The 18,870-nt window shown below is 41.3% G+C and overlaps 1 long non-coding RNA gene across 3 annotated transcripts in view; it reads right to left on the reverse strand.

Moving 5' to 3' along the window:
* Nucleotides 1-5,195: 5,195 nt before the first annotated feature.
* LOC136561194 (uncharacterized) overlaps nucleotides 5,196-18,870 on the reverse strand; it is a 29,110-nt gene continuing 15,435 nt past the window's right edge. For all 3 annotated transcript variants that reach the window (XR_010784304.1, XR_010784303.1, XR_010784305.1), the window contains 2 exons: nucleotides 13,979-14,119; nucleotides 5,196-6,809 (listed from right to left, as the gene is read on the reverse strand). This is a non-coding gene — a long non-coding RNA (uncharacterized lncRNA). The remainder of the gene's footprint in view (nucleotides 6,810-13,978; nucleotides 14,120-18,870) is intronic.

The following is an 18,870-nucleotide window of genomic DNA, read 5'->3' on the forward strand; positions in this document are numbered from 1 at the left end:
CACATCTGGTAGCCCTTAGGCAGAAGACAGGTTTGAAAGGCATCTAACCACGGGCTGCACACAGTGCCTGGTTCTTCAGGTAGTGCAAAGTTCAGCAGCCAAGAAAAAAAAAATGGAGGGCTCTGTTCCTCCTTGCCTCCAGCAACATCTGCTCGTGTGACAAAGAGAAAGCTCAGTAGTTCTGCACTTCAAATACCAGTTTGATGTCTGATTTATAATCAAAGTGCTCACAAACTCCATGCTTTGCTCTTACCCAACTGTTTTAATCTTTCACAGTGCAAGGAACTTGATAATGTAATAAACAAAAGACTGACAGAGTATGTAGCAACCTTAACATATCCCTCCAATTCCTCTGCTGAGGAGTGATGGATATTTCAAGTGAAGAATTCCCCTGGTGGCTTCATTGTTATCGAGGCATCTTTCTAGATGAACTTTTCCAATGGTAAAATCATTACAAAGTAGAAATTCAATCTCTCCAAGGGCTAACTTGGAAGCCCAGTCTAATATACAGTGCTATAATGCAGTAATGAATCCTATAGGCAAACTAGGACTTTTTGTGAATGGTTTTGTAAGGTGAAGAAATGGGAGGAAGTGTTGGATTGAGTTAGGTCAGAGTGCTATGTTTGGCCACCTTATAATTTGGGATGTTACAAACCGAGGTCTCTCCAAAAGGTAGAGCCTAAACTCTGAAACGAGAAACCCTTAAACTCTCAAAATGTGAGCTCTGTGTTACATTTTTCAAAATGAAAAGTCAGTGCTGAGAACACTAGTGTTCAGGTATCTCTGATATTCAAATCTTTAACTGAATTCAAATTTTACCTCTCAGTGGCAGCTGCAGCATTTTCTGCTTCCATTCCTTTTGAGATTGTTGCAGGGTGCATAATTCCCCAGTTACATGGTGAAAGAGGCTGGGGGTATTTTATGGCTACATCAGAAGAAAGGCTCTTCCAGTCACACTGCAGCTACATCAGACCCTCTGATGAACAACAAAATAATGCTTTGACATACCTTGACCAGAGGAAAGTAGTGGGAACTCAGGCTGATATCATCCTCTCCAAGATGGCTTATTGGGAATTTTTATATGCAAAACTAGAAAAAAATCTGGCCCATCAGAAAATAAAACTCAGTCCTTGCTGCCAGAACAGGGGATAAGTGAGAAAAATAAATCATGGTCAAAAGGTATATTTCATTTCCAGCATGACAGGGAGGAAATAGTTGTTAAGTTACAGATTTACAGTGAGAGTCCAGCCAACAGAAGTCTATATAAAGATTAGAGACAAAAAATTAGAGACACTTGCCAGAAATATAATTTGCTTTCATCTTAGGAAAGGAAACAATTGCAATCAATTATGTTGTAATTATCATATTGGCTTCAAACTTTTTGGAAGATTACGTTGTGTTAATAAAGCAGCTTATGCTAACAGAAGATAAAAACTCAGTTTGCCTAGTTTGGAAAATAAGAAGTGTTCAGGCCTTGTTCAGGTCAGAGTGAACCCATTAGTCACATGTGTAACTAACCATAGTGGCAGTTCAGAACAATGAAATTATCATATAATGATTTTTTTGTCTTTGTGATCAAATTAATAGGAAAAAAACCCAGTTTTCAATTTACTTTAATTGACTCCTTGTAAGTTCTAAAATTTTTGTCTGTCAGCAATCAGAGCATTTCTACTGTCCTCAAAAAGAGAGATTATAACAGGATTCAGTGCCCTGCAATAAACCCTAAAGCAAACCCACCACAATTGTATTTGGCAACTGTACAACAAACTACTGCCCAGCAAAGCTCCAAGAAAAGCTATTTACTAAAATCATATTGATTGAGCATCAGGGCTCAAGTCCTTGAATGAAACTTGTATAGTGTGAAAGCGATTTTCTTTTCAGAAGATTTGATAAAATTGACATTGTGTTTTCCTTAAAAATAGTTAAATCTGGGGTCATGGAAAGAGAAAGAAAAATCTCTGAATGATTGATAGAAGTGGAGAAGGTAGAAAGCAGAAATTACTCTAAGTTTGTAACTACAACATAACCACTCCCAAAAAGCCTTTTGGGTGAGTGTCTGGGATGCTTGACCAATGTCAAAGTGGGCAATGAGACAAGGAAGAATTAAAGGTTTAGTGAGCCATGGTGTCACCTACAGGGACACAGGGGTCTGCCCACCTTCCCTCAGCACCCTGTGATGCAGTAAAGAAAGGATGTTCTGTTCCCCTGGCCCCCAGCTGCCTGAATGGGCCTCAGAGCTGGTTCTAGTCTTGTTCCATTTCCTATGATTTCCTTCCTTTTTATGCAATAAATGTTACACTGCTAGGAACAGTATGTGTCCTCTTCTGGTACTGCAGCAGTGATTATTGGGAAACAGCATATTTTCAAGTTATACATATACATACAATATATAGAAAATTATATATTATTACTTATAAATTTATTATACTTTTATTGCTTATATTTATATATTTTATTTCTATAAACTATGTATTTATATGCATATTTTATAGATATACCTTTATATATAGTCTATATCTATTTTATAGATATACCTATATATAGTCTATATATACAGGTATATCTATTTTATAAATACACCTTTATATATATTTATATATACCTTTCTATATATTCTTACATTAATATGTTATCTACTGGATGTGTTCTATGTTTATAGTATAATAATTGCTTTATAGAGTAGGACAATATTATGTGTGTATCAAATTATATTATGCATTTTCTCATTTTATATGGTTAGTATATATCCAAAATGATAACATGAAGGCTTTATAGGCCCTTTCCACCTATTTAAGTGGGTGGGCAGAGTAGGTATTCGGAATACTTTTCTAAAATTTTTTTATTGAGTCAGTAATAGCAGCTGCTGCTGTGTCCCAGGCTCAGGCTGGCATCCCAGGAATGAGTGTTGGGGATCTAGGGGGAAGTGTTTGAGGCTACAAGTGTCGTCATCTTATCACAGGGCTTCCATACTGTTGTCTCCTTATCCCATAAGTTTCACAACTTCTTTGTGCTTCTTGTGGGCAGCTCCTCAGAGCACTGACTCTTTCTTCTTCACAAAGCAGCCAACTGACTCCAGTTCCTTCTCAACCAGCCACCCCACTCTTTTATAGCACTCTTCTCATTGGGTACAGCTGTGGCCTGTTAAAGTCAGGCCTGTTCCTAATCTTTGCTAATTGGCCCAGCTGCAACTCCTTAGGGGTAAGATTACTTGCTACACTATCTTTATTTTCTTATATTCTATCCCCTTACATGCAAGGGATGCAGCAGCAGCAGCCGCCGCCTCTGAGCATCAAACTTGTGGGTCCCCAGTGGGAGGGTGATGGGGGCTGCCCAGAGGCTTTTAGCACAGCTCAGCCTTGCCCCGGTGGGTGCAGGTAGCACCCGAGTCCTGGGGGATGCCGGTACCCAGCCCAGTCCCGGGGGGTGCAGGTACCACCCCAGCCCCGGTGGGTACAGGTATCCCCAGCCCCAGTGGGTGCAGTTATCCCCAGCCCAGGCCCGGGGGTGCAGGTATCCCCAGCCCTGGTGGATGCAGTTATCCCCAGCCCAGTCCCGGGGGTGCAGGTACCCAGCCCAGCCCCGGTGGGTGCAGGTACCACCCCAGCCCCGGTGGGTACAGGTATCCCCAGCCCTGGTGGATGCAGTTATCCCCACCCCAGCCCCGGTGGGTGCAGGTACCACCCCAGCCCTGGTGGGTGCAGGTACCCAGCCCAGTCCCGGGGGTGCAGGTACCCAGCCCAGCCCCGGTGGGTGCAGGTACCACCCCAGCCCCGGTGGGTACAGGTATCCCCAGCCCTGGTGGATGCAGTTATCCCCACCCCAGCCCCGGTGGGTGCAGGTACCACCCCAGCCCTGGTGGGTGCAGGTACCCAGCCCAGTCCCGGGGTGCAGGTACCCAGCCCAGGCCCAGGGGTGCAGGTACCACCCCAGCCCCGGTGGGTGCAGGTACCACCCCAGCCCTGGTGGGTGCAGGTACCCAGCCCAGCCCCAGGTGGGGTCCCGCGGGAGCAGCCCCTGCCCCAGGTGCCCGCTCTGTCCCAGGTCAGGGCTGTGCAGGACAGACCACGGCCTGCAGCTCTGCTTGCCCAGCGCAGGGCATGGCAATAAGGAGCAGGCTTTTGATATTGCAAAATTCTCCATCTGTTCCCGGGATTTCTAATTACAGGCATTAATCTGTGCCCCTCCAATGAGCCATAATTGGTAGGCGTTTGCCTCATTAATCATTCAGGTGCTGAGCCTGAGCCTCTCCATGCACAGCCGCAGCAGCTATGGCCGAACAAATGTTTCTGTACGGGCTTTGTATGCGGTACCATTGCAATTTTTGGAATTGTGGTGGATTCCAAGGACATTTGCAGTTACTGTAGCTCAGGGGCGTTTCAATATCCTGAAATGCCACAAGATGGCACTGACTGATTCCGAGGCCCCTGGTCCCGGCCGCCCGGGCAGGGCTCTGCCATGGCCGCAGGTGCGCTCTGGGCTGCTCAGGGCCTGTTTTACAAACCAGCTGCACTCGGCTCCTCCTTGTTTGTTTTGATGTGGTTCGTTTTAAGCTGTGGCTATGAAATGCTACAACTCCGTGACAGTGATATAAAGCTTTTGGATTTAGGCAGATTTGATTTTCCAATGTTATATGCAATGGCTGTTGGTCTGTTAAAGGCCTGAGCCAAACTTTACAAACAGAATATGAAGCCCAGGCTGCCTAAGTCCACCAAGAGCTGACATTTGTTATTCTTACTGAAAGGCAGAACGCCATGGCCGTGGGACACTCACAGAGCCTGGCTGGAGGGGTCACTGAGTAGCTCTGTAATTCACAGTGTGCCACCATGGCCACTTCTTTACGGGCCTCTTCCTGTCACCATGTGCCAATGTGGCTGCTTCTTTATGTGCCTCTTCCTGCCACCATCTCTTTTTCTTTACAGGCCTCTTCCTGTACTGGAGCACTGGACACTCTTGTCTGCACTCTCCAGGTATCCCCAGTTGGCTCGTAAAGTCTCTTCTTGTTTTCCTATCATAGTAAAGTATCATTGCCTGCTTTTGCCCAAATGGTGCCTTTTAGACTGGCTGTAGCCTCCTGAAGGGTGCTGCAGTGGCTCTCAGTTGATTGATGAGTTGCAATAACTACTTTTGAGTCCCCTTGTTGTGATACTGATTTTGAGTTTCACCCATGTATAATGAATAGCCCAACAAACATAGTGTATTATTTCATTCCTTTATTAAGTCATTTATTATACAGCAAGTTCTTTAACTGAATCAGAAGTTTCTGGATAGAACCAATTTACTGTCATCATGGTGTAACATATGGCTCTTACAAGGACTTATTTTCAGCAAATCCATACATTGCAGAACCTGCTCAACACTAAAACAATATTTTTTTCATTTAACAAACTTGTAGTCAAATCTAATCTTTGTTTTGCCTGGGAACTGATTTCTTTTCTGATTACCGAAAAGGGAAAAATTCTCTTTTAAATGTCCTTCTTGTCCTTGAGAAGATACCCATTGGCCACATGCTGAAATACTACCAAAACTCTACTTCTTTAAAAATAAGATGAATCCCACACTTTTTCTAGGTTTAAATCAAACTTTTAGTCAAAAGAAAATAAAAAATAAAGAATAAGTAATACAGACAGTACAGACATAGAACAGATGCTTACATTTAAACATATGCCATTCAGTAGTTAAAAAAATTATTCAGACACCATCATATCAAAGGCATATTAGTGACATATGGTGTCTGACATGCTTCCACAAATGAATACATACACTGGCTTTGATGACAACCATGAAAATTGTATCTTTCCACATGAACAGTTTATCAGGAACAGTCAGATTTGTGCCTGCACAGCAACATGTATTTTGGATTTCTTGTGGAGGACACACCATGTTGTAAGCACACAGTATGTCAAATCAGGGGTATGTGTGTCAAATCATTTTCCTCCTTGTTTCCACTGAGACCCAGGCTAAGACTTTAAAGCATGTGAGCCCCAGCAAGCAGCTCTGCTTGGCAATAAGGGCCAGCTGGCAGCTGTGCTGCTGCACGGGACTGCATTAGAGCTCCAGGAGGAACTCCTCCTTCTGGGACAGCAACCTTGTCCCCAAAAGAAGGGTCAGGGCAGGGAACCCTCTAAACTAGCCAGACAACACAGAGGCAAATTTCAGCCAGACACAACAGGTTGGTTATTTGCCCTCTGCACTGTAGATTTGCCCTGACTCTTCCAGTCCCTCAGCATCTCTGAGAATACAAAACCCAAGCACCGTCTCCCATCAGTTGTCACAACGCAGTCCTCATTTGGTGCATTTGCTAAAACCATTCCAAACCATTCACATTGCTCATGATAAAACAGGAGCCCAGGAAGAGCAGAGCCCAAGCACTGCTGCTGCTGAGCTGTCCTCCCAGAGACAGGCAAGCAGAGTGAGTTGGACACAGGGCACTTTCTCACCGAGGGCTGATCTCCTTGGCAGATGGTTGGCAGTTCTGGCACATGGGAGGTGTTTATTTCACCATAGGAGAAATTTGTGCTAAAGTTTATTAATATTAGGGGGAATGGTCAGGCTAACATGGGGCTACATGTCAAGGGACTTGAGTCCTGTCTAGACTTCAGCCTGTTTCAGTGGAAAAAGCATAATTTCAGGTGCTGGAAGAGTTATGCTGGCCAAAATTTGAGGTGCCAACTCAGAGACTCTCAAAGGCACCTGGGAGCAGATGTAGGGTTAAGGGAACTTTTAAGATTTTAGCTTTAGAACCCCATGGCTCAATTTTGCCTATGCTCCTTTCTAGAGAGTCGTCAAGGGGTAGTTGTTCAGTTCAGAGCCTGTAAAAGCAAGAACAGAATAAGCAAAGGTCATACTGAAGTTTACACAAATAGCAGGTGAGGAAGGTCGGGTTGTTGAGAGAGACTTTACTGTGCCCACATATCTAAATAAACAGGGACAAAAAAAAAAAAAAAAACAACAAAAGCCCCTCACTTAAAAAATCTAAATTAGCTCTATAGTTCTCCACAAAACAGCTCCCGCTCTAACACTGATTTCAGTGGGCAGTAGCTTAAATAAATATTTTTCTCCATTAAACAGCTATTGCATTTCTTCATCAGAATATCCTTGAGACTGTCAGTTAATTCATCATTTTAAACAATTGCCATACAATCATGGAGGGTCTCCTAAGAATGCAGTAAATAAGGAGAAATGCCAAAGTGTTTATTTCTTCTCTGGCTACATTTAGAGCCTAACACAGTACATGTGCTGGTCCCACTGATGCCTGGACAAGGCTTTCAGCTCATGGCTGGCTCACATCCTGTCACTTTAGAGAACAGAGAGCAAGCTGTCCTCCCTCCCTGGGGACAAGAGTACATCTGTTCCTCAGGCCAAGGTGCTGAAGACAGGCAGCAGCTCACCAGTGTTCAGCACAAAAATACCAAGCAACTTGGGCTAGCCTAAAGATGCAGGTTTGATTGCAAGAGCTCTGCCTTGATGTTTTCTGTTTTGGCTCCCAAGCTTACTGCCCTTAAATAAAAATAGTGTTTATAGAATTTCCAGTTTATTTTATCAGCCTCTCCTGTGTATTCTCTCTGGTATAATATATTGCACTTTTCCCAAAAGGGGGGGAAGTGCAATATATTGTCTTCTAGTCACCAGTTGGTCCTCCTTTAAGGACCTTGTAAGACATTTTTTGTGTATTGTTTCCCTGCATATGTGAGCAGCTTTACTACTTCATCCCCCTTAGGACCACTTAACAACATCAGCAAAGCAATTAAGTGTAGTTTTCAGGAAAATGCCAGAGGCATTACACTGTCTGGATGGGAGTCTCAACCCAATTATTTTCAGCTAGTTGTGAACTGTGGAAAGTGGACTTTACTTCATTATAACTTCAGTTCCCACTGATTAAAAGTCTAGTATGTCACAGACGGTAAGGAAAAATGAAACAATTAAACTTTCCATCAATAAAATTGCTGCATATTCTTCAACATAGGGGTTTACTTCTCTCCAGAGAAGTGATTAAAATGAACTGATTGAACTATAATTTGATTGACTGAAGAGCTGCAATCCATTGCACTAAAGCTGAAATTCCATCTTATTGCTCTATTTAACTCTGAATATAAAAAATTACTGGTGGTCTTGCAAAGCCCTTCTGCAGTCATGCAGCTGAAATTTCTTGTTGCTCACAGGGTGCAGCAGGTTCTGTTCTTTCACTGATGTGTCTGCATGATTCACAATGGATTGATGTTGAGAAATACACAATGACATGTAAGAAATTATATCAATACAGCTTTAGAAGAAATAGAAAGGGCCTGTTATATTATCAGGTATCTTCTACCTATTATATAATCATTTAGGAATTCTAAACACAACCACAGATAAAGTGAACCCAAGAGACTGGAGAGAATAATTGCCAGGTAATATACAGTTGTTGCAGCAAAAATTAGCATATTCTCCTGATGAAAAATGCAGCTGTGATGCTCCTTCCTGCTGCAGAGCTGTCTTCAGGAAGGTGTGAGGCTGCCAGATGCAGGGATTTGTAGGTGTGCACACATATGGATCACTCCTTCCTCCCAGGGGATACCAGAGTGCCCCACTGGGTCTGTTCTCAAATAAGCTGTGCTGGCTGTGAATTAGGGTGCCTGAGTTCCAGTGCAAACACTGTTTCTTGGGACTCAGCACAAGTTTTAATGGTTTGCTTATAATGTGAGGGCTTTGTTTCCACAGATGTAGAATTCTGCTGCCAGAGCCAGGAGCTCCTATGGCACAGTGAAGGCTAATGAACATCAGCTAAGGAACAATGAGGTGCTTGCTTCTGTCAGCAGGCTACCAGGGTGTTCTGGTCTGTGAAATACTCAGAATCTCATTCCCGCTCTGAAGCTTTAGTTGAAATGCCATTTCCTGTTATGAGGTTGCCCCTCTGTTGTATGACACCTGCTTCTCTATTCCCACCATGTATTTTGAAATAAAACACAGTATTTGACCCACAGTAACATAGGGCAAGAATATAATATGGTACTGTATCACAGCAAGAACACCTTATATTGGTAATTAAATGTATCAGGCTGGGTAAGATGTGTGGATAAAGAGGAGCAACAGCTGGCTTAAATACTTAATGCACTTCCTCTGCTAGGCAGCTCAAACTCTGAATTCAATACATGTTTTCCTACTAAGATCACCAAGAACTAGGGCATGTACCCCTTGCTAATATTTACTACTGAGCTCAGTTTGCTGTGGAGCTTTGAACTTCTGCATGTGCTGATCTACGAGGCTGGCTCATAGCTAATCAGGCCATGGATGTGATTTATGCCAGCTTCAGCCCTTGCATAGTGCCAATCCCAGTTTTACAGCACACCTGACCACAGTCAAGATCTATTGGCAAGATCTACAAAATACATGACCACAGTCAAGGTCTATTAATCCACTAAGTTCTTTGGTCTTAATGTTTACACCTAGGATATATCAATTCTTCTTATTTGTTAGCCAAAAGCTACCAGAACTGTGCTGGTACTGAGGCAGTATTGATCTGAAAAAATGCTGCTTTCATCCAATTTGGAAGGAACTCCTTTGACAAATTATATTTGTCACTTCATAATTGTCTTGCATTATTGGCCTTTTCCTTTGTTTCCTCTTTCCTTTTGATTACCAATTACTATAAATATTATACTCTACTCTGCCTCACCAGAGGTAACTTTGAATAAAGATGTGCAGCAACAGGAGCCGTTTAAAGGGAGACGAGGGCAAATACAGAACTAGAAATTTGTAGGTATCTCTGGAGGCTGCAGAATGTTTGTTACATTCCCTGAGCTGAGCTTTATGTACACACAGCAGGGGCACATAGGACTCCAAACAGCTTAAATGCCTGTTTAATGCCTATTTAATCTTTCAGTTCTTACACATATAAATTCTCTCAATTATAAGACCTTTGTATCAAAGTTGAAAGAAGAAGGTGCTGGGCTTGAAGTAACTTGTATCTTATTTTCTTGTAGGACAAAAAAATGGCAAAAAAGAGGTGCCCAAAGTGTGAAACTGGCCTTGAGACTTTTCTAATTCCTGCATGAGAAAGTGGCAGGGATCTTGCAAAGCATTTATTCATCTCTAACAGCACTCCTACATCCAAGGCAGCAAGCAGAGCCTGGGAAGGGCTTTTTGTCACACTGACACAAGTCACAAGAAATCCGGACAGTGTGCAAACAACATCAAGAGCAGGGCAGGACCTTCGCCCAAGCCCAGCCTTCGCTGCCACATGAAGGAGGAGGCACAGACATCTGGTGACCCAAGCAATTGCTTAATGTGGTTCCCCAGAGAAGTGTCAGCAAGTGTATGGACAGGAACTGGCAAACAGTTCCACCAGACCATGCTGGCCTGGCACGTCATGGAAAAAGTGAAGAATGATTCAAGCTGGATGTGTTTTCTGTACCCATGGGCCTCCTGGCAGATGCACAGGAATATCCACATCTACCAAAAAGAACAAAATTCTGCTATGGATGCTGCAAATCACACATGTGACTCCTCTCTCCTTACCCCATCATGGAGAGGCAACAATTTTCTGTGTTTCAACAACAAGTTGATTTCAAAATCTCCAATTACAAAAAATATACAAAAATGTATTTGCCAGCAGATTTTTTGTTGGAAAAACACAGCACTTTAATTACATAGTGCTGTAATAACTCCCTATTTTTACAAAAATGTGATTACTGCAATTTCTTCATTAGGGAATAGTTTCACTATTTAAGAAAATGTTATTTAAGAGGCGTGGTGTTATCTGTTTATCCCACACTGTTAACACCCCAGCAAAACATAAGCAAACACTTGAATGCTTTCCTCCTAGCAACCAAGGTCTCTCACATCAGAAAAGCAGCATACTTGTCTTTTTCTCTGCCTTGTATTGAGCCAAATTTCTAGTATACAGCCCTTTGGCCATTCAATAACTATTAGATTCTTGGAATAAATTTTAGGTGAAAGTCTAAACCAGTGACTATGGTCACAGGGCCAGATTTTCAGGCTTTTGTCTATCCCTTACTTTCGCTGATAGAAATATTGTAAAATTTATCTTAGGAACCAAGCTTCTTTACATTTACTAACCTGCTGCATGACTTAACTCTTCAAATTACCAGCAGCTTTTACAAAGTGCTGAGTTTCTGCAAATCCTACTATGCTGACACTGAGTCAGCACTTGGGATCTCACTCTGTCTTTCAAGGCTGGGATAATGGTGCTGTTTTTAGTGAAGAAATGGGGGCTTCAGATCTCTTGAAATCTTTGCAGAATATTGGGGACCCAAAAACCCCCCAAAAACCAGCAAATACCACGATCAGAATCCTCTCCTTTTCTACTTCCTTCTTTCCTTACATACGGGTAAGTTCTTTCTTTCTTTTCTTATCTAAGGGAGGCATGGTCTCCTTGCTAACTCTTCAAGAAAAACAGAGGAGCACCTGGGAAATCTGCCTTCCAAGGAAAAGATGAAAGATGTAGCTAAATGAGAGGATGTGTCCTTCTCAGCACTGACAGTGTGGTCAAAGAGACAGCTCCCCCTGACTTTTCCCTGAAGAGTTCACAGACAACTGTCCAGAAGAGGCCCGGGCTGCCGGCAGCTCTGTGAGCAGCAGGAATCACTGCAGCACTCTGGGCTGCTGCTGCCGTGTCATTCCAGTGCCTCTGGGGTCACCTGAGTGCCTTAAATTAACACTGTTCCCAGGCAAAGCAAAATGTCTGGCAACAGTATGGTGCAGCATAATAATGGGATAGGAGGGGTAGCTACACACCTAAATATGGAATGATTGGAAGGAGAGGGAGTGCTGATTCTGAGCAACGTGACTTAGCGCCAAATGCACGTTCTCACACAGATCTCCCAACAGATTATGTGTCTCTTCACCAGCACTTAACATTTTTATAGCTTATTTCAGTATTTTTGCATTTGTTTCACCCATCATAATTTATTTATGAGTTTAAGATTATTAAAAATTTGAAGCTTCATTACAAACTATCCTGGGGGAATCTCACCTGCCTCATCCCATTACATTATTTTTACCAAGTGTCTAATTTATATTTAATCAGACATCAATTGAACATCAATAAAATAATAATGAATTAATAAGCTATATCTTCCTAGAAATACTTGTAGATTAAGTATGTAAGCAAAGGCAGTGCACTGTCTGTGGGTCAGCTATCAAATCTCTTTGAGACTATTTGACAGAACAACTTAGTATTTAGAGTATGATAATAAGCCATAAAAATAGTTAATTGCTATGGTCTTCAGCTAATTCTTGTGATAATTATGACCCATACCAACCTGTGAACCTGAGCTGAGAAGTGACCCAGAGTTCCATGTAAGACAGTAATTTCCAAACACTGTAAATGCCTAAGGGACTCTGTGTTCCCAAAACATGAAAATTACAAAAGAATTTTTGCTTGGGTAAATGCTTAATTTTTCACTTTAGCATGACCTCTTAAACTGAAATTATTTATTTTTCTACACAGAAAAATCAAAAGAAATCTTTTTAAAAAATTAATACATCTACCTATGAACATTAAAATAGCATAGTTCAACACTGCTGGTCGGGTGTTCTGTTTTAACAAAATATCTACCCAATAAACAAGCTTTGGAAAATACTTCTTTACAGACAGAAGTAGCCTTATTTCAGCCTGGGGAATTTCAGTAAAGACCCTACTCCCGTTTCCCCCTATGACTCCACAGTGATTGTCATCCCTAAATAGTGATGAATATCACTAATTGGGGACTACTTCCATGTGCACTTCCTAGGCTTATATGTTTTCCCTTCCTCTGCTAAGCCTCAAGAGTCAGAATTTTCATTCTGGATCTTTCTATTTCTTCTTCAATTTCCTACTATGTACTCTCTTTTATGGTTCAAATTTTATCAGAGATTGAAAAAGAGCCCTACATGCAAAAGATAACCATGTTGTCAGTATTCTTCTCTGTCCCAGTCCACTAAGAATCACTTAACCCTGTTCTTCAAAACGATCCCACTGAAGTCAGGGGAACAGCCTCAGCCCCTCACTTCATCACATTTACATGAGGGCTTTAAATACCATCTGTGGAACTTGAGGCAAAAGACAATATTATCCTTCTATGACAGTCTGCTTTTTATATTTTTTTTTATTTTTTAATATTCACTGACTCTCCTTTCCTTTTCATCCATAACACATTTGTCTCTTTTAGCTGCTTGGGTCCACTCTGGCTGTCTGTATTACCCAAGCAAGGGTTATAAGGCCAAGTGTCCTCAGGCATGCAGCATGGGCTCGTGCGAAATTACAATCCCATGGAAGCCTCAATGCCCCTTGGGATATTGAGAAGTCCACCAAGAGGTGCCATTCAAATCTAACATAAAGAGATTCCAGTTTAACATTTAAAATTTTATTAAGATCTAAAGTGGCCATCAGGCATTCTGGTCTAATTTCATATGAGATTTTCACTCAGTTATTTCTGCATCGATCCCCACAACTCCTGTCTGAGTAAAACACATCCTATTGAAATGCTTCCAGTGTTAATCTGTAAATGGAAAATCCATTGTCTCGGTGGCTTACACCAGCATTTTTTACTCCACACATTTATTACCCCACTTCTCAACTGAACTTGTCAGGCTGTCACTCCCACTCTCTGACCTGTCCTTCCCTCCATGCAGGGTTTTGGCAGCCCCTGTTCTGGTCCCAGGGATGCTGGTACACCACAGCCTGAATGAGCTGGACTCATCAAAGCTATGGGCAGTCCATCACTCAGAAATGTGAAAGCATTTCATGCTTATGTTCCATCCTCTTTACCATGAAGGATTCCTCAAAGTTCAGAATCAAGGACATCTCTCTTCTTCCTGAACAGACCCAAATACACCCCTTTTTGGGACACACTTATGGGGAAATGATGACTAGTTTAACACAGAGAGCACCTTCCCACACCTCTGAGGGATGGTTCTAATTTCTGGGCAACTCACTTACTGGATTTCACATTTTCTGCCATGTAACCACAGTCAAATTTTGAAAAAAAATGCCACTCACCTCTCTTTTTAAAAATCTTCCACCATGGAAAGCAGTTTCACTGCTCTCATTCAATCAAACCACTCAGTGACTTGACAGATCTTTCTCATGAGTAAGAAAGAATAAAGGTGTTCCTTTTCTGGATGTGCTTTGCAATGGATCCTGTGAAAATCAAGATAAATAATGTACACTAATTCATCTTTAGTGAGCACAAAAATAGTCCCCCAGAATGAGAGCTATCAGGTTGTAGCCAGTGAGTGCTGTAAAACCCCTTCTGTAAACACAACAATGAGCAAAGATCAGTCTCTTACTCCTTTCTTACTCTCTAGTGGGACAGACCCTTAATTATGGCTATTACCTTAATAATGACTGCAGAGAAACCCACATGGCTGAGGCTGCATTCTCCTCTGGACATCAAAGACAATATTAAAACCCTGCCTGGGAAAACTCCTCAGTAACTTCTGCTGATGTTCATCCCAATCTAGACAGAAAGCACATACCTCCAGCTCACTTCTACTCCTGGGTGATAAGGCAGTCTGCAAATATTGATACACCATTGAAAAGGGAAAGATTTATGCCTGAAAACACTGAGAGAAAAGAAAACTCCACCTCTCATTAAGCTCTGAAAAACTGCTAGAGACTTTGGGTGTCTCACCCAGGCCTCTAGATCCTGCAGAGTTTGCCCATCTTTAGTAAGTCCCTGACTGACAGTGTTTGTGACACAACAATGCAAAAATAGTATCACAAATTGTGATTGTGGAACAGAAAATTTAACAAGAAATCCCCACTGGGGCCCTGTATCACACTCATCTCTCACTGCACCACAACAGGAACCTTTTAATTCTGTATGAGTAGCATTTATGGACACCCTTCAGGTACAAACATGCTTCTACAGTCAGCTGGGGAGGATGTCTACACAAGACCCCAATGAGTGGACAACAGGGAAGAATTGAGATTCAGGTTTGCACCAAACAATGAATAATTCATAAACCCTTTACATGTACGTAGCTTGTAATTCTTACATAACAATTACTAGAAAATTAATGTAACTGCCTCTCAAGAGAATTACTAGAAAACACCATTATCCTCTGCAGGAATGCACATGCAAGCTAGAGATAAGTTGATACAACAGGTGATGACACATCTTGTGATAAAATACTTGGTTTAAAATTGTTTTGGAATATGTAGCTTATTGATAGTCCACATCTTACAATATTAGCTATGTGGAAAGCAATGCCTGGCAAATTATCAATTCTTAATAGAGCTCTGTGCTTCTAAGAATTAGTGTTGATGCTGCTCTTGATTTAGATTCAGCTCATTTTTGTCTAGACTCAGCACTGTGGCTCATCCATGTTTCTCCATTTCCCTGAGGATTTGGAAATACAAATTTTGACTTGATGAGCCTATTAAAAAATTAAGAAATGCATATGCAGCACTACCCTTGTCTGTCCATGAAAGTAAAACTGATTCAGGATGATATAAAGGCACATATGTGTACTAAAAGCCCTGCCCCTAAGATGGGCACTGTGTTATCTACAAGCAAATTATACTGTCCTAAAACAACACTGTCAAGGTGCACTGCCACACTTAAGTAAGCCTGGATGTGCCATGCAGGAAAAGATTTTTTAGACAAACCACATCTGTAAAGGTAAGTTTCCTCAGAATTTCACAGCTATATGGTGATGCTGCAAAAATAAGCAGAATCAAACAGCTCTCTGCCAAAACTTAAGTCTGTTCCATACCTGTATAATCATCACATAGCACACTTCATTGTCAAGAGCTGCTGTAAGCAACACAAATCTCAGTTATAGCCTTAGCAGTAACATTTCTTTGTGAATGTTTGCCCTTCCAAATATCTTTTAACCAACATCATATCCAGTACTCTGTAAGCCGTGATCCTCAGCTGTGGGAGCTTAGCAGGTTGCCACTTATTTAGTCAGCTCTGGACATTGCTAAAGATCAGGTCTCATGTAATTCTGAGTTTACAAAAATCTTCTGAAAAAGGAAATTTAAACTGTTTATAATCCTTTTTGCAGTTTCAATCCTGTATAATATTTTTGATGGAGCTTTTTTACTTCAAAAACCCACAGTTTAAACCAAGGTCTAAAAAACCCCTCTGATTTGCCACAGAAATCAATCTTCTGCTGTCCAATTCCATTCTTAATGAAAGAGACAATTCAGAAACCTACAGGAACATGCTTTATTGATTCATTCACAAGTCACTAAAGCCTGTGCCTATGTTCCCTCCAATAAACCTAACCACATAGTGCTTCTCATGCACTGAATTGCAGGGAAAGACAATGACCCCAGATCTGTTCTGCTGCAAGTCCAGTGAGACTTAACACACCCAATAAATGTAGACACAGCACACCACTAAGTTAATGACAAATGTGTGTAGGAGAAAAGAGATTTATGTTTCCTTCCTTTCTATTTCCTTTATTATTCCTTCAGCTGAGCCTCAGCCTTTATTTATAATTTATTTACCCAGGGCAGTTGTGCCCAGATGCATACCTGTTTCTTCATGGAGGTCCTTGTTGTTATCAATTTTGTAGATGGATTAAACAAAGCAGGAGGAGGCCAACCTACATGTGTGAGGGCACAGGGTGACCTGTAATCTGCACTGCAGCAGATGCCCGAATCCATTCAGGTTCAACACCTGATTTGGCATAATCCTGGAGTGTAGCTGCACTGCACTGGAGAGTTCATAAATATGTCTTTCAATAATCTCCCTCACTTCTTATGAAAGCAATAAGAAGCCCTAAGAACAGCAGAGCCCATATTGGGTGAGCTTTCCTATTAAATTCCTCTAATGGATCTCAGCTGTGACCTGCAGTAATTTGGGTAATCTGATAAGGCTGGATGCCCTGTAAGACTCTGGGGTGACACACTGCCTACCAGCAAGACAGAAGTGCAAGAGAGCAGAGAAAAACCAGGTATCCCCCAGCAGTCAGAACAAGAGTGAACTTAAAAAATAGGTGTTAGAAAATACAGGAAAACACATTATCAAGCAAATATGCTTTGATCAGTCCTACTGGTACTTTCAAGTACCACCAATACAATTCAAAGCATTGCATCTACTTGTCCTGCTTAAGAATATGCTACACTCAGATTTAGCATCAGGTTTTATGGTAACTACAGTTAATCCAATTGTTCCAGTAGAAATACCTTGAAGTACAGCATTTTTTCAGGTTCAACCAGGTTTTGCCAAAAATCCAAACAGTCTTTTGCCTTCTACCTTATGACACAACAGATTCTAGAGAGCCCATTTCTCTTCTATCATTCCAATATTCTTCCCCCTTTACATATGCTTTTGATAAGTGTGCACAGACCCAGTCAAGAATACCACTCTTTACTGCAAAACTTACCTGTCACCTGCATTAAAATTTAGTGGGTTTAGTAATTCTAGTGAAGAATAGTTTCAGAATGCAACCTCTGCTGTTAACTGGATAAATAAGGTAACAAGTGTATAGTGGTGTATAGAGGAATTAAAGTTTTTTATGCTCTTTAATATTTCCCCTAATTCTAAAATCAGCCAAAACTGCAGCATAAAAATGACTTTTCCTTTAGAATTGCCTGTCAGCAGGGTAGTGGGCACAAGTTATCGCTTTGTACCATACTGTATGTTCAAAGCCATCAGCATCCAATGTGCTAAGAAGTGACACTGAATCCCACAATCAGAAATAAAAATTAAAGTTTCAAAAAGATTTCAGAATTTAGATGCATATAAATAGCTGCTTTGAAGATGGAAAGCATTTTACAGATTTACATTTTGGTCTGTTTTGTACGGATAAACAGATGAAAATATGCTTTTAAAAGGAGCAATATGATTTTCAGTTTAACACTTTCCATAATAAGATTGGAAGAAATACTTGAAGCCACAGAAAGAATTATTTATATTCACTGTACAGAAAGCTTATGTTTTGCTTCTGCTTATTACTTGAGCTTCAGAAAAGGATCTCATTTTATAACCTTAACAACTATTAATGTAAGCCACAAGCTTTTTGCAAATGTACATTCCAACTATCACCTTTCCCAACTATGAGGATTCAAAGAAATCAGGGCACTATCATTGTTTATTCAAGAGACTCAGAACGTTTATCAAAGGTTTTTTTTTCTTTTGAAAGACACAACTAATGTTGCCAAAGAATTCATACAAACTTAGAATTAAAAATGTTACAAAAAGTGCTCTGAAAAGAAAATTAATTGGAAGGATTCATACTCTAACACTGCTTGCTGTCACTTTGCTCTTAATGACTGAAGTGTTTTTACAGTTTTCTGTGTTCTTCCTTAGTGCTTTATAATTTGATTTCCAAATCCCCTGAGAGCTCTGTGACAAACCTGCAGGGTGTTTCCAGGATGTAAAGGTCAGAGCTGAGGACAATGGGCATGGAGTGTGCAGAAGACAAATCTCAGAATTTCTTACTTCAAATCTGTCACTGACACACAAGCTAGGGTCAGTAAAGCACAAAGAGAAGTCTCTTAAAGGAAAATCAACCATGGTGGCAACTTCCTAAGGAAAAATCAACTTTGGTGGGAACCTCTTAAAGATGTTATTGTAATTGCCAGCAGAGTCCAAGTGATATTCCTTTAAAAAAATAAAAAGACAGCTTTCCCAGAGGTCTGCTGCATGGAAATCAAACAGGCTTCCAAATTTCTTGAACAAAACTCATGCAGTGGGAAGCCCAAACTGCACACTTGCACACCTGTCTCATGTGTAACACTTGGAATGTAGGGAAATCCTCCTGTGCTATATTCCTGGCCTCCTTCCCACCCCAGCCTCCAAAGAAGTCTTTCCTCAGCCAGCTCCTTCCCTGCCCTCACACCAGCCTCTAGTTTTCTGACAAGATATTGCTCTTTTAGGGTAGACCCAAATATGACCTTCCCTGTGCTGGCTGGCCCCAGAACTGTTAAAT

This window comes from Molothrus aeneus, chromosome 11 (assembly GCF_037042795.1).
Source record: "Molothrus aeneus isolate 106 chromosome 11, BPBGC_Maene_1.0, whole genome shotgun sequence".
NCBI classification, from domain to species: Eukaryota; Metazoa; Chordata; class Aves; order Passeriformes; family Icteridae; genus Molothrus; species Molothrus aeneus.